This window comes from Denticeps clupeoides, unplaced genomic scaffold (genome assembly GCF_900700375.1).
Source record: "Denticeps clupeoides unplaced genomic scaffold, fDenClu1.1, whole genome shotgun sequence".
NCBI classification, from domain to species: Eukaryota; Metazoa; Chordata; class Actinopteri; order Clupeiformes; family Denticipitidae; genus Denticeps; species Denticeps clupeoides.
In genome coordinates this window covers 10,198-22,303 of record NW_021629705.1, presented here as the reverse complement: position 1 = coordinate 22,303, position 12,106 = coordinate 10,198, and the positions used below count along the sequence as shown (strand labels likewise).

Genomic DNA, 12,106 nt, shown 5'->3' with positions numbered 1-12,106 from the left:
TGAAGGTGAATGTGAAGGTATCACACACAGGCAGCTACCGTACACTTAGTACACGACAGTGTTAGAGTACACTTCTTGGGGGGGAAGGGGAGTGACACATTCCAATCGGCCACACATTTACAAATGAATGGGAGCCATTTGTCAGTGATTGAGTTTCAAACCAAGGGGCCATTTGGGCCACCTCTGGTAGGGCTGAGGGGGTCAGAAAAACCTGGGAGTTCTAGTGTTAAGTAGAATGCGTGTGCTCAGCTGAAATTAATATCAAGACAAAGTGTAAATGAAGAGATCTTATGAAGAGATGTTTCCTGTTTTCTCCCCTTGAGCTAACATGGCCAACGAGGTATGAGAAACTGTGTTATTATGCATGTAAAATTACCAAAAGTGTTACGTCCCGTGGTCATGTGATGTGCTGTCTGTGTTCTCTATCTTGTTTGTTTTCCTTTTTGTAGGAGGAGCCTGTAATTTTCGGAGCTCCTCCCATACCTGACTTTGATTGGTGCTCCCGTCGGAGTGAGGCCGTTAAAGATGGCGTGGGTCTGCTGCGACGGAAGGAAAGAGGAGAGAGGGGAGGAAAGGGAGAATGAGGAAATACGCCAGACAAATGCCCTGTTCACAGTAGTCAACCCTGTGCTTTTTCCTGGCCTGACTGTAGTCTTGTTTCAAGGCTCGACTTGTACTGTTTTCGATTTATTAAAATGACCTGTGGCGTTTCCCTCCCTCTTTCTAATTGTTCACGTTCCTGACCTAGACCAGGACGTAACAGTGCATTAGTGAATAGCAGTGTGCTAATCACTGTTATAATGTACGGATTTTGTGTTTAGAATTTTTCTTGTCTGTTTGCTGATTTCAATTTTTGTCTATGTGTAGCGCCCCTAGCCCAGCCAGGGATACGCTCCCTGGGTTCCCTCTGAACCCCAGTATTTAACTTGTAAAACTAGTGTTAAATTTTGGATATGCTCATTTTCTCCCACTTCTTACCATTAAGGAAAACCACTAAATACACAAATTAACACACCACAAGTATTCTAAAACACACAAATAATTTACTAAATATATTTACATATTACATTAATGATTAGAACATGAACAATTAGATAAAATAATATTTCACTCAACACATATATAACAACTCAAAAGTAAAAGTCCTCGAACTCTCAATAACTCAAAAAGTCGGATTCACCGCTTGGTTTTCGCGATCGTAATCTGTCTATAATATCCGCTGTCGTAATGGGTCACTATCCGTTTCCCACTAGCACAATATGTTCCGGAGGGTATAAATACATGTGCTATGTATATATTTCAACCGGACTCGCAGGTAACTTTACTGCACCTCGCGTCCGTCCTCCATCCTTCTCCTCTCCCTTCTCTTCCCGTCTCTCCAACCAATCACCCCCCGCTCACACACAGTAGGCAGGTAGTACACACATTACCGAAAGGAAATACTTTACATATATAAAAAGTTAATTAAATGCAAATACAACAATTATTCCTCCATACAATAAATAAACAATAAATAAACACCTTATCCAGGCATTTATCAGTTCTATAAAATAAATAAAATATCAACAGAATAAAATATCAGCAGGGCTACATATGTATCTTAGTTCTCAGGACATACTGAAGATTAAATAAATGCCTGTTAAAAATGGAATTGCTTGTGTCTCGTGATTAACTGAGGGGAGTTACAGGCCCCGTAATCATAAGCCTGCAAGTTCAAATCCTGAACCGCCAAGGTGACACTGATGTGCAACTGAGCAAATGGTTCAAAGCAGAGGACACATTTCATTGTGTCACCATGTGCTGTGCTGTGTAACATGGATGGAGGTTGTAAAAGAGACCGTGGTAGAGAGAGAACAGAGTGTAAAACTCCTTCTCCCTCCACACAAAAGCACTATATTCAACCACTCCAACTTGATGTTACCTGGCAGAAAGAGGCATGGCACAATAGAGGTTAAAAATGAACAGTTTCTAATTTATTAACACCGGTAAATAATTATTGTAGTTACATGTGAATATTGAATGTGAAAAGGTACCAGGATTACAGAGAAAACAAAAATGAGAAGAAAGAGTAAAGGAGGAGAGAGAGAGAGAAAGAGGCAGAGCCATGAGAAATAATGAGATGATAGAGCAGGCTCGAAAACCAGAAGATCCGGTTTCGATGGAAAGACAGCTGGGAAAGAAAAGAAAAGAAAAAAGAAAAGCCCCTTCCCCACATGTGAGCAGACCAGTATACCCCTGGCCTACAGGAAGTTGTCACAGACCAATCAGAACCTGTTGTTTCTGATGTCACGTCCCCCGGTGCCTCCCATCTGGGGAAGACAAAGAGAGTGGGCGGTCCTGACGGCCGACACCTCACACGTTGCCATCCGACAAAAGGCACGAAAGGTGTTAAATCTTCATGCACAACAATTGGCACAGGAATGTCACATTTCTTCTTGTAGACGGTCGCTATGCAAAACAAAAGCATGATCCTGCGACGCCCAATCTTACAAGGTGTTTCCTGCAAAGCGTGCCACGGGTGGGCAGTAGCAAAGGCTTTAATCAGTGAAATCATCCCTTGGTGGGGCATTATTTCAAGCGACAATGGGATACATTTTGTTAATGAGGCCTTAAACGAACTAAGTGCCATGTTGGGGTTTAAGTTGAAAACACACTGTGCATACCATCCACAGTCTGGGGGTGCGGTAGAGCAAGAAAAGCAAACTAATGAAATGCTGTGAATCGAGAGGACTACGCTGGACCGAGGCTCTTCCCTTGGTCCTGATGTTTCTGTGCTTTCTGGCCGCTTGTCACGATTAGGTGAAGCTGGAGACTCACCTGCCACCAATCTGCATGACACCAGGGCGGTTATAAGGCGCTTCTGAGCAGCCATTCGGGGCTGTGACATTTTATGTGGACCGCGCAACGTATTATTAGTGTTGTTTTCAGTTCTGGCAATCGCCACACGCCAGCGGGTTTGTTTTTGTTCTCCCCCTTAGTTTTCACTGTTTTAGGCCCTCGCGCCGTTTTCCTTTGTGTTTAATAAATCGCAGTATATTCCGCCTCTGCGCTTCCTTCCCCCGCCAGCTCACGGACGTGTCACCGCCAAATAGGAAATGTCCAGACCCCAGGAAAAAGCCTTACAGGTCTCCCAAAGGATCATGGGATTATCAATCGATGACGAATTAATAGAATCCTAAATTTCAAATTAAAGTATGAGATACATTTATCATCCTCTCTTCAGAGAATGAATTAATCAAGTACAGGGGAGCATGATCACATGACATGACATTGCCAATAATGCAGGAAAGATGGAATAAAGATAGTGAATAGTGAAAATTTAATATGATGCATATAAAAGGGTGAAGTCTAGGTCGATGGGGTGAAACTCCCTCCAAACATCAGAAAATCCAATGTCAGAGCATAAATAATGTGCATTCTAGCCTGGCCTGAAGGAGGAGGAGGAGAACCCGGTGGGAGTTTGTCAAGAGAGGGATTGAGGTGATAGTTAATTCACCACCACAAAGCTTAATGATTACAAAATGGCCTTGATTGTCTTTAACACATGTGAGGGATTGAAATTAAAGTTTTTACTGATCAAAATAGCCACACCCTTCCTGGAGGAGGAGTAAGAGGTTGCAAAAACCTGACCCACCAATCCGCTCAATTGAGAGGATTATGATCTTGATTGAAATTCTAGTGCAAATCTTACAGACTGAGAATTTACAGAAAGGACAGATTACAATCCTACTGTGCAGCACCATTTTCTCGACTCTGCTGGATGGTAGTAGCCTAGTGGGTAACACACTCGCCTATGAACCAGAAGACCCAGGTTCAAATCCCACTTACTACCATTGTGTCCCTGAGCATGACACTTAACCCTAAGTTGCTCCAGGGGGACTGTCCCTGTAACTTCTGATTGTAAGTCGCTCTGGATAAGGGCGTCTGCCAAATGCCGTAAATGTAAATGTAAATGCTGTTTTGTGTCTGCTGCACCAGGAACGACAATCTAAGTAAGAGGCCGTTTATCCAGTTTACGCCGCTGGAGAAAGGCAGGTCTGTAATGTCTGAACTGAGGCAGCAGAACAGCAACAATTCAGCAAAGTAAAATGAGAACCCACCAAAGAACCCTGAATAACGTTGACATCTTTTTCATCAAGAAGGTTTTTCGTTTTACTTTTTTACCTAAAGGTTAAGTACAGCAGGTGTCTCTTTTCTGCTTAGACGGGTATTTTAACCAAGCTGATGGTTCATAAGCTTTGTGTATGTGTAAGTTCAGGATAAGACCGAGGTGGATGAGTGAAGGGGAAAAGAGGCGCTACCTAACACTAGATGACCAAGATGGCAGGGAGTTGTGTCTGGACTACAGAGAACTGCAGAGGGAGTGTAGACTGAGACATGCATGGACCAGAACCATTCGTACAAATCTGGCGATTAAATTAACACACAAGAAACATGTGACTTCACAAAATGAACATGCAACACAGACGCACAGATGATCTAATCTTCTTCTAAATGAAAAAACTTCTCAATTCTGTTATAATAATCTATGGGTGGCATTCATCACAAATTAAGATCAGATGAAGTATGAAAAATCAAACTTGATAGTTTAAAATACCCAGTTCCCCGTTTGTAACAGCATTTGAAATACAAGAACATTTAAACATTTTTTAAATCATGCTGTTTATTTATATATTTTATTGTGCTGGCTGTCATATAATGTGTCATATAAAAATACTGGCCTTATACCTACTAAGTTTGTTTTTGTATTCAATAGAATGTATTGAAGTCCAACACCTGTCTAAACTGGATGAAGTGTCATAATAAACGTCCTGAGTGGAAACGTCACAACAGTCATAACTAAAATCCCAAACAGGGAGAATGCACAACACTGTGCTTTAATCGCTGTGCTGTAATAAATGAAAATATAAAAGACAAACCCTTTCTGTGGCTCGCATTGTTTTTAGCTGGAACACAACTCTTACCTCGGCAATGCAGACGTTGCATTGGTCCACCATCTTCTAATAGGGGGGAGCTGACCTTGTCCAGGGTGCTACTGCAACAACGCAAGGTGAACCTTCTGTATGCAATCCTGACTTCTGGCCCTTTTTAAGCTATTTATAAAAAAAATAAATAAAAAAGTGTAAAAATAACACCCAATTTATGTCATCTTATGCCTCATACTGTGAAAAAAAAGCACGCTGCAAAAGACCCAGTATGCAAAATAACTCATAATGGGCACAAAAGCAAGCACAAAGAGACAAAAAAAAAAAGAAAAGAAAGAAGGTGTAGACATTAAAAACACAAAATCTAGCCTCCCAAGATCATTTATCATTGTCTTGTATGTTGTATATTTTCAACCAAGTCCATTTTTCTGATCTGGCAGCGTTTTTTAAGAGGATCTGTGTCTGTGTCTTGAATATATCCATGAAAATATTGGCCAGTTCAGCATGTCTCTAACTCAAGTGGGGAACCTCAGCACCAGGGTTGAAGACATCAGAAAAAGGACAGACTGAAAATCCAGGGGACTTGGTGTAAATCTTGCACCGCACAGCACCGCACCGCACCGCACCGCACCGCACCCATTTCCCAAAGCAGCAGGTCTCTAAGGGGAAATAAATTCTTAAAAATTCTTCTGAAATAAATATGCAAATAAAAATGGTGAAATATGAACCCGGATTAAAGTGACACCACATCAGGGTCATGTGTGCATCATGAGGCTTCAATACAGACAAAACAAAACAAAATGAGGGTCCTGCAGTGCAATCAGCTCCAGCCTCGATGCGGTGGGAAAACCTGACCTTGTAAATGAGTGAAAGAGAGGGGGGATCTTTACTGCCTTCTAGTGGACAGAAGAAATCATTGCAATGAAGAATTCTTAAAGTTGTACTTTCCCTCTATTAAACATTAAAAAGTAGATAATTGACAGATGATATTTCAAGAATGAATCTATGCAACCTCTAAAAATAATTAAAATGAATAAAATTGAGTTGCTAAAGGCTTGTTTAAGTTTTTGGAAAAAATAATTACTTTTATTAATTTAATAATAATTACAATCACAAATATATCAAACATGTATAGGCAAAGGTGCAAATATAAAAAAAAGTTTATGTTTAAAGACATGTTTTTTTAAATATGTGGCTCCTGATTGGCTGCTCAAAGCTGTTACATATGAAGGTATGTTTATAACAGACTGTTGCTAAGCGACACAGAAAGTGACAGAAAGTGACATTTTCTGGACTCTTGCTTTTCTGTACTCTTGCTTTCTTCAGACAAAAAATTTAACTTTTCACCCCAAAAGCCTTTTTAAAGGCTAAATACTTTTACTGTTTTAGTGCTATTATTAATTGTTTTTACTGTTTAGACTTTAGAACTAATTTAGTTTGTAGTTTCTGGTTGAGAGATTAGCTTAGCATAATTTAGCTTAGCATCATTTATTACCTGTAAAGCTTTCTTTTCAGGAGACAGAGAGAGAGATTTCTTTAAGAGAAGGATGGGCCGGCCTCGGAAGAAGCCCAAGGAGCCAACAGTCACCAGGAGGCCACTGCGCAAGATCCTCCCAAGGGTAGCAGGTCACACTGGTAAGACATTAAGAAATAATACTGTGTTTTCAGTATTCTACTGATTTCTGATTCTAATTTCTGAGAGGTTTGTTGTGAGTTTTTGATCACTCAAGATCAATTAAAAGAAAAATTAAAAACCCAGAAGTGTAGCCCACTGTAAATCCAGTATAAACATATATGGTCCATTTGAAGGTATCACAGTCAGTAAATTAAAACAAAATAAAAAATCTCAATGTATTCATGTCACTGTACTACTCAGGAATACCGTGGGCATGTGTGAGGGTCACTAACTCCCCTCCAGCTCTGCCGTCGAGCAGGCCATGTATGCGGCAGGTGCGGGATGCTCCACAGGCACCCAATCAGGAAGCTAATCAGGAGATCAGACTTCCTGAGGACGCTGTAATGGAGCTGAGCTCCATTCCTGGCATCTGGGACCTGGCTGTGGAGATGGGCTTCCTGCCTCCATGCAGCAGGCAACAGGATGGTCCTGCCATGCCTCTGCCCAGTGTGGCTCCAGTCACCTCCATCACCGGCGCTCATCAGCCCTCCACCAGCACATGTGAGAGCGAAGAGGAGCGCTGGATTCTTCGGGTACGCCACCATCTTCAGGAGCCCTACTACAGAGAGGTGGCGCGAAGAACTGCACTTCAAAACCAGATGGAGGACAGTCCAGCAGCAGACAGTCCACAGGGACCCAATCGGGAAGCCAGTCAGGAGATTGGTCTTCCAGAAGACGTCATCGAGGAGCTGAACTCCATTCCTGGCATCTGGGACCTGGCTACGGAGATGTGCTTCCTCCTTCCACCTTACTAGTACCACTATTAGTAATACTAGCAGTACCAATAGTGATCACTAGTACAGGTAAGTATTAAGGTAAGTATTTAGTAACGGGTGACACGGTGACATTGTGGTTAGCACCTTGTCTCGCAGCAAGGAAATTTCCTTCTGTGTGGAGATTTGCATGTATCTCCCCGTGCCAGCGTGGGTTTTCTCCGGGTTCTCCGGTTTCCCCCACAAAACAACTAGGCCAAGTGGAGATGAATTGGACACAATTTGGAATTAATTTAACCTGTAAATTGCCTGTATATGAGGCGCCCCCTCTGTCATTTCTCAAGAAAACCTCGCACATACACTATCTTTCCTCTTACATCTACATACAAACCTCACACATACGCCATATATTCCTCACGCATCTACATACAAACCTCGCACATACGCCATATATTCTTGACGCTTCTACATGCAAACTTCGCACATGCAAACATCTATTTTGTTGAAATATGTTCTAGGGGGCGCCTCATACTTAAATACTTAAATAATTAATAATAGTAGCAAAAAAAGCCAAAAAAAAAAAGGCTCCGGTGGTGGCACACCTGACCTTCATGATCAGGGCGGGGTTCAACTCCCTGTGGAGTCTGTTTTCAGAGTGGCTGTTTGCTAGTGTTTAATACGCAATTTAAAAAACACTTCCTGTTTACTTGCATTACATGAGGCTACTCCCTAATCCAGCATGATTTACCTTCAAAAACGATTCATACTGTCTCCTGTATCTGTGAAATTCTTTTACGGTGACATTAAACTTCACTCGCCCAAGCAGGTTGGTGGTCTATAAAACCAGCAGTTAATGGTAATAATGTTTCTCACTTGGAATGTTGATTTTATGTCCCTCTGACTCGTTTCAGTAGTTCTGGAGACAATCCTGGAGCGCTGTGGGGAGAGGACTCATCCCTGAGGACAGTCCATGTGCGAAACCTGGATCCTGATGGCCAGCAAAGGTTTTGAAGGTGGAAGAGGAGATGCAGTCTGGACCTGGTGCTTTCCTTGTGTCCTGTTTGTGGAAGACATAACATCTAAATAAGGAAAAATTAAAAAATGAAATCTTTAAATGTCTGTTGTCTTTCACTATGTGGACAAACAACTGTTAGATGATGAGCAAAAATGAAGATAATTGCATTTAAATTAAAGTAGTTAAAAATAAAGAAATAAAGACCCTCCTTAAAGAGACCTATGGGCTCCAGTTCAGCATTCAAAACCATAATCCCCCCAAAACTGTTTGAGAAACTCAGCAAGATGACGTTAGTGGCGTTTCCCTCCCTCTTTCTAATTGTTCACGTTCCTGACCTAGACCAGGACGTAACAGTGCATTAGCGAATAGCAGCGTGCTAATCACTGTTATAATGTACGGATTTTGTGTTTATAATTTTTCTTTATGTTTGCTGATTTAAATTTTTGTCTATTTATCTTAGTTCTCAGGACATACTGAAGATGCAATAAATGCCTGTTAAAAATGGAATTGCTTGTGTCTCGTGATTAACTGAGCAGAGTTACAGGCCCCGTAATCATAAGGCTGCAAGTTCAAATCCTGAACCGCCAAGGTGACACTGATGTGCAACTGAGCAAAGCACCGTCCCCACACACTGCTCCCAGGGTGCCTTTCATGGCTGCCCATTGCTCACTAAGTGTGATGGTTCAAAGCAGAGGACACATTTCATTGTGTCACCATGTGCTGTGCTGTGTAACATGGGTGGAGGTGTTTCCTGCAAAGCGTGCCACGGGTGGGCAGTAGCAAAGGCTTTAATCAATGAAATTATCCCTTGGTGGGGGCATTATTTCAAGCGACATTTTGTTAATGAGGCCTCAAATGAACTAAGTGCCATGTTTGGGTTCAAGTTGAAAACACACTGTGCATCCACAGTCTGGGGGTGGATCTTTTTCAATAAACTCTTTTTCAATAAACTCATCTGGAAACTTCTTCCGCGGTCCACACCTTCCTTCCTTGTGTGGTGAAAATTTTCTTCTACATGTGTCAGGAATGGATGTCACTAGACTTAAGAGCATAGCCTCTGATTTTGTCAGGTTGATTTTATATCAAGAGAACTCACTAAATAATAAATGATTTCAGTAAAATGAGGGATAAATATTCGTGGTTGGGACAGAAACAACAATATGTCGTCCAATTACAATGATATCTTGGGCATCCTTTCACTAATCTGAATACCAGGAATTAGTGCATCCGCTCTTATGGCCTGTGCTAGTGGTTCAATAGTGAAAGAGAAGAGGGCTGAGAAGATCATCCTGCCTATTTCCACGGTTGAGAGCAAAACTACTGGATTGTAGTTCAAACTGCTGCAACTGGCCTATTATACAGAACTTAAATCTATTTAATAAAATTCTCCCCCAAATCATCTGGCAGCATTATTTAAGAGGATGTGTGTCTGTGTCTTGAATAAATCCATGAAAATATTGGCCAGTTCAGCATGTCTCTTACTCAAGTGTGGAACCTCAGCACCAGGGTTGAAGACATCAGAAAAAGGAAAGACTAAAAATCCGGGGGACTTGGTGTAAATCTTGCACCGCACCGCACCCATTTCCCATTGCAGCAGGTCTAAGAGAAACAGCTTCTGAAATAAATATACAAATAAAAAGTGGTGAAATATGAACCCGGATTAAAGTGACACCACGTCAGGGTCATGTGTGCATCATGAGGCTTCAATACAGACAAAGGAAACAAAATGAGGGTCCTGCAGTGCCATCAGTGACTGCTGCTCCAGTCTCGATGCGGTGGGAAAACCTGACCTTGTAAATGAGTGAAAGAGAGGGGGATCTTTACTGCCATCTAGTGGACAGAAGAAATCATTGCAATGAAAAATTCCTAAAGATGTACTTTTCCTCTATTAAACACTAAAAAGTAGATAATTGAAATATGATATTTCAAGAATGAATCTATGCAACCTCTAAAAATAATTAAAATGAATAAAATCGAGTTGCTAAAGGCTTGTTTAAGTTTTTGGAAAAAATAATTACTTTTATTAATTTAAAAATAATTACACTCACAAATATATTAAACATGTATTTACACCAAAAAATCTTGATTTTCAGTTCTGATAGGCAACGGTGCAATTATGAAAAAAGTTTAGGTTTAAAGAATTGTTTGTTTAAATTTGTGGCTCTTGATTGGCTGCTCAGTGCTGTTACATATGAAGGTATGTTTATAACAGCCTGTTGCTAAGCGACACAAAAAGTGACAGAAAGTGACATTTTCTGGACTCTTGTTTTTCTCTACTTCTGTGCTTTCTTCAGAAGAAAAATTGAACTTTTAACCCCAAAAGCCTTTTTAAAGGCTAACTACTTTTCTGTTTTACTGCTATTATTAATTATTTTACTGTTTAGACTTGATAACTAATTTAGTTTGTATTTTCTGCTTAGCTTAGCATAATTTAGCTTAGCATCATTTATTACCTGTAAAGCTTTCTTTTCAGGAGACGGAGAGAGAGAGATTTCTTTAAGAGATGGATGGGCCGGCCTCGGAAGAAGCCCAAGGAGCCAACAGTCACCAGGAGGCCACTGCGCAAGATCCTCCCAAGGGTAGCAGGTCACACTGGTAAGACATTAAGAAATAATACTGTGTTTTCAGTATTCTACTGATTTCTGATTCTAATTTCTGAGAGGTTTGTTGTGAGTTTTTGATCACTCCAGATCAATAAAAAGAAAAATTAAAAACCCAGAGGTGTAGCCCACTGTAAATCCAGTATAAACATATATGGTCCATTTGAAGGTATCACAGTCAGTAAATTAAAACAAAATAAAAAATCTCAATGTATTCATGTCACTGTACTACTCAGGAATACCGTGGGCATGTGTGAGGGTCACCAACTCCCCTCCAGCTCTGCCATCGAGCAGGCCATGTATGCGGCAGGTGCAGGATGCTCCACAGGCACCCAATCAGGAAGCTAATCAGGAGATCAGACTTCCTGAGGACGCTGTAATGGAGCTGAGCTCCATTCCTGGCATCCAGGACCTGGCTGTGGAGATGGGCTTCCTGCCTCCATGCAGCAGGCAACAGGATGGTCCTGCCATGCCTCTGCCCAGTGTGGTTCCAGTCACCTCCATCACCGGCGCTCATCAGCCCTCCACCAGCACATCTGAGAGCGAAGAGGAGCGCTGGATTCATCGGGTACGCCACCATCTTCAGGAGCCCTACTACAGAGAGGTGGCGCGAAGAACTGCACTTCAAAACCAGATGGAGGACAGTCCAGCAGCAGACAGTCCACAGGGACCCAATCGGGAAGCCAGTCAGGAGATTGGTCTTCCAGAAGACGTCATCGAGGAGCTGAACTCCATTCCTGGCATCTGGGACCTGGCTACGGAGATGTGCTTCCTCCTTCCACCTTACTAGTACCACTATTAGTAATACTAGCAGTACCAATAGTGATCACTAGTACAGGTAAGTATTAAGGTAAGTATTTAGTAACGGGCGACACGGTGACATTGTGGTTAGCACCTTGTCTCGCAGCAAGGAAATTTCCTTCTGTGTGGAGAATTGCCTGTATCTCCCCGTGCCAGCGTGGGTTTTCTCCGGGTTCTCCGGTTTCTCCCACAAAACAACTAGGCCAATTGGAGATGAATTGGACACAATTTGGAATTAATTTAACCTGTACATTGCCTGTATATGAGGCGCCCCCTCTGTCATTTATCAAGAAAACCTCGCACATACACTATCTTTCCTCTTACATCTACATACAAACCTCACACATACACCATATATTCCTCACGCATCTACATAC

The 12,106-nt window shown here is 41.7% G+C and overlaps 1 long non-coding RNA gene across 1 annotated transcript; it reads right to left on the bottom strand.

Annotated features, from left to right (window-relative positions):
• Positions 1-504: 504 nt before the first annotated feature.
• On the bottom strand, positions 505-9,918 carry LOC114772232 (uncharacterized). The gene is made up of 5 exons (XR_003743921.1): positions 9,811-9,918; positions 8,187-8,370; positions 6,421-6,557; positions 4,965-5,093; positions 505-536 (listed from the first exon to the last, which is right to left on the bottom strand). It is a non-coding gene; the product is annotated as an uncharacterized LOC114772232 (long non-coding RNA).
• Between the last annotated feature and the right edge of the window lie 2,188 nt (positions 9,919-12,106).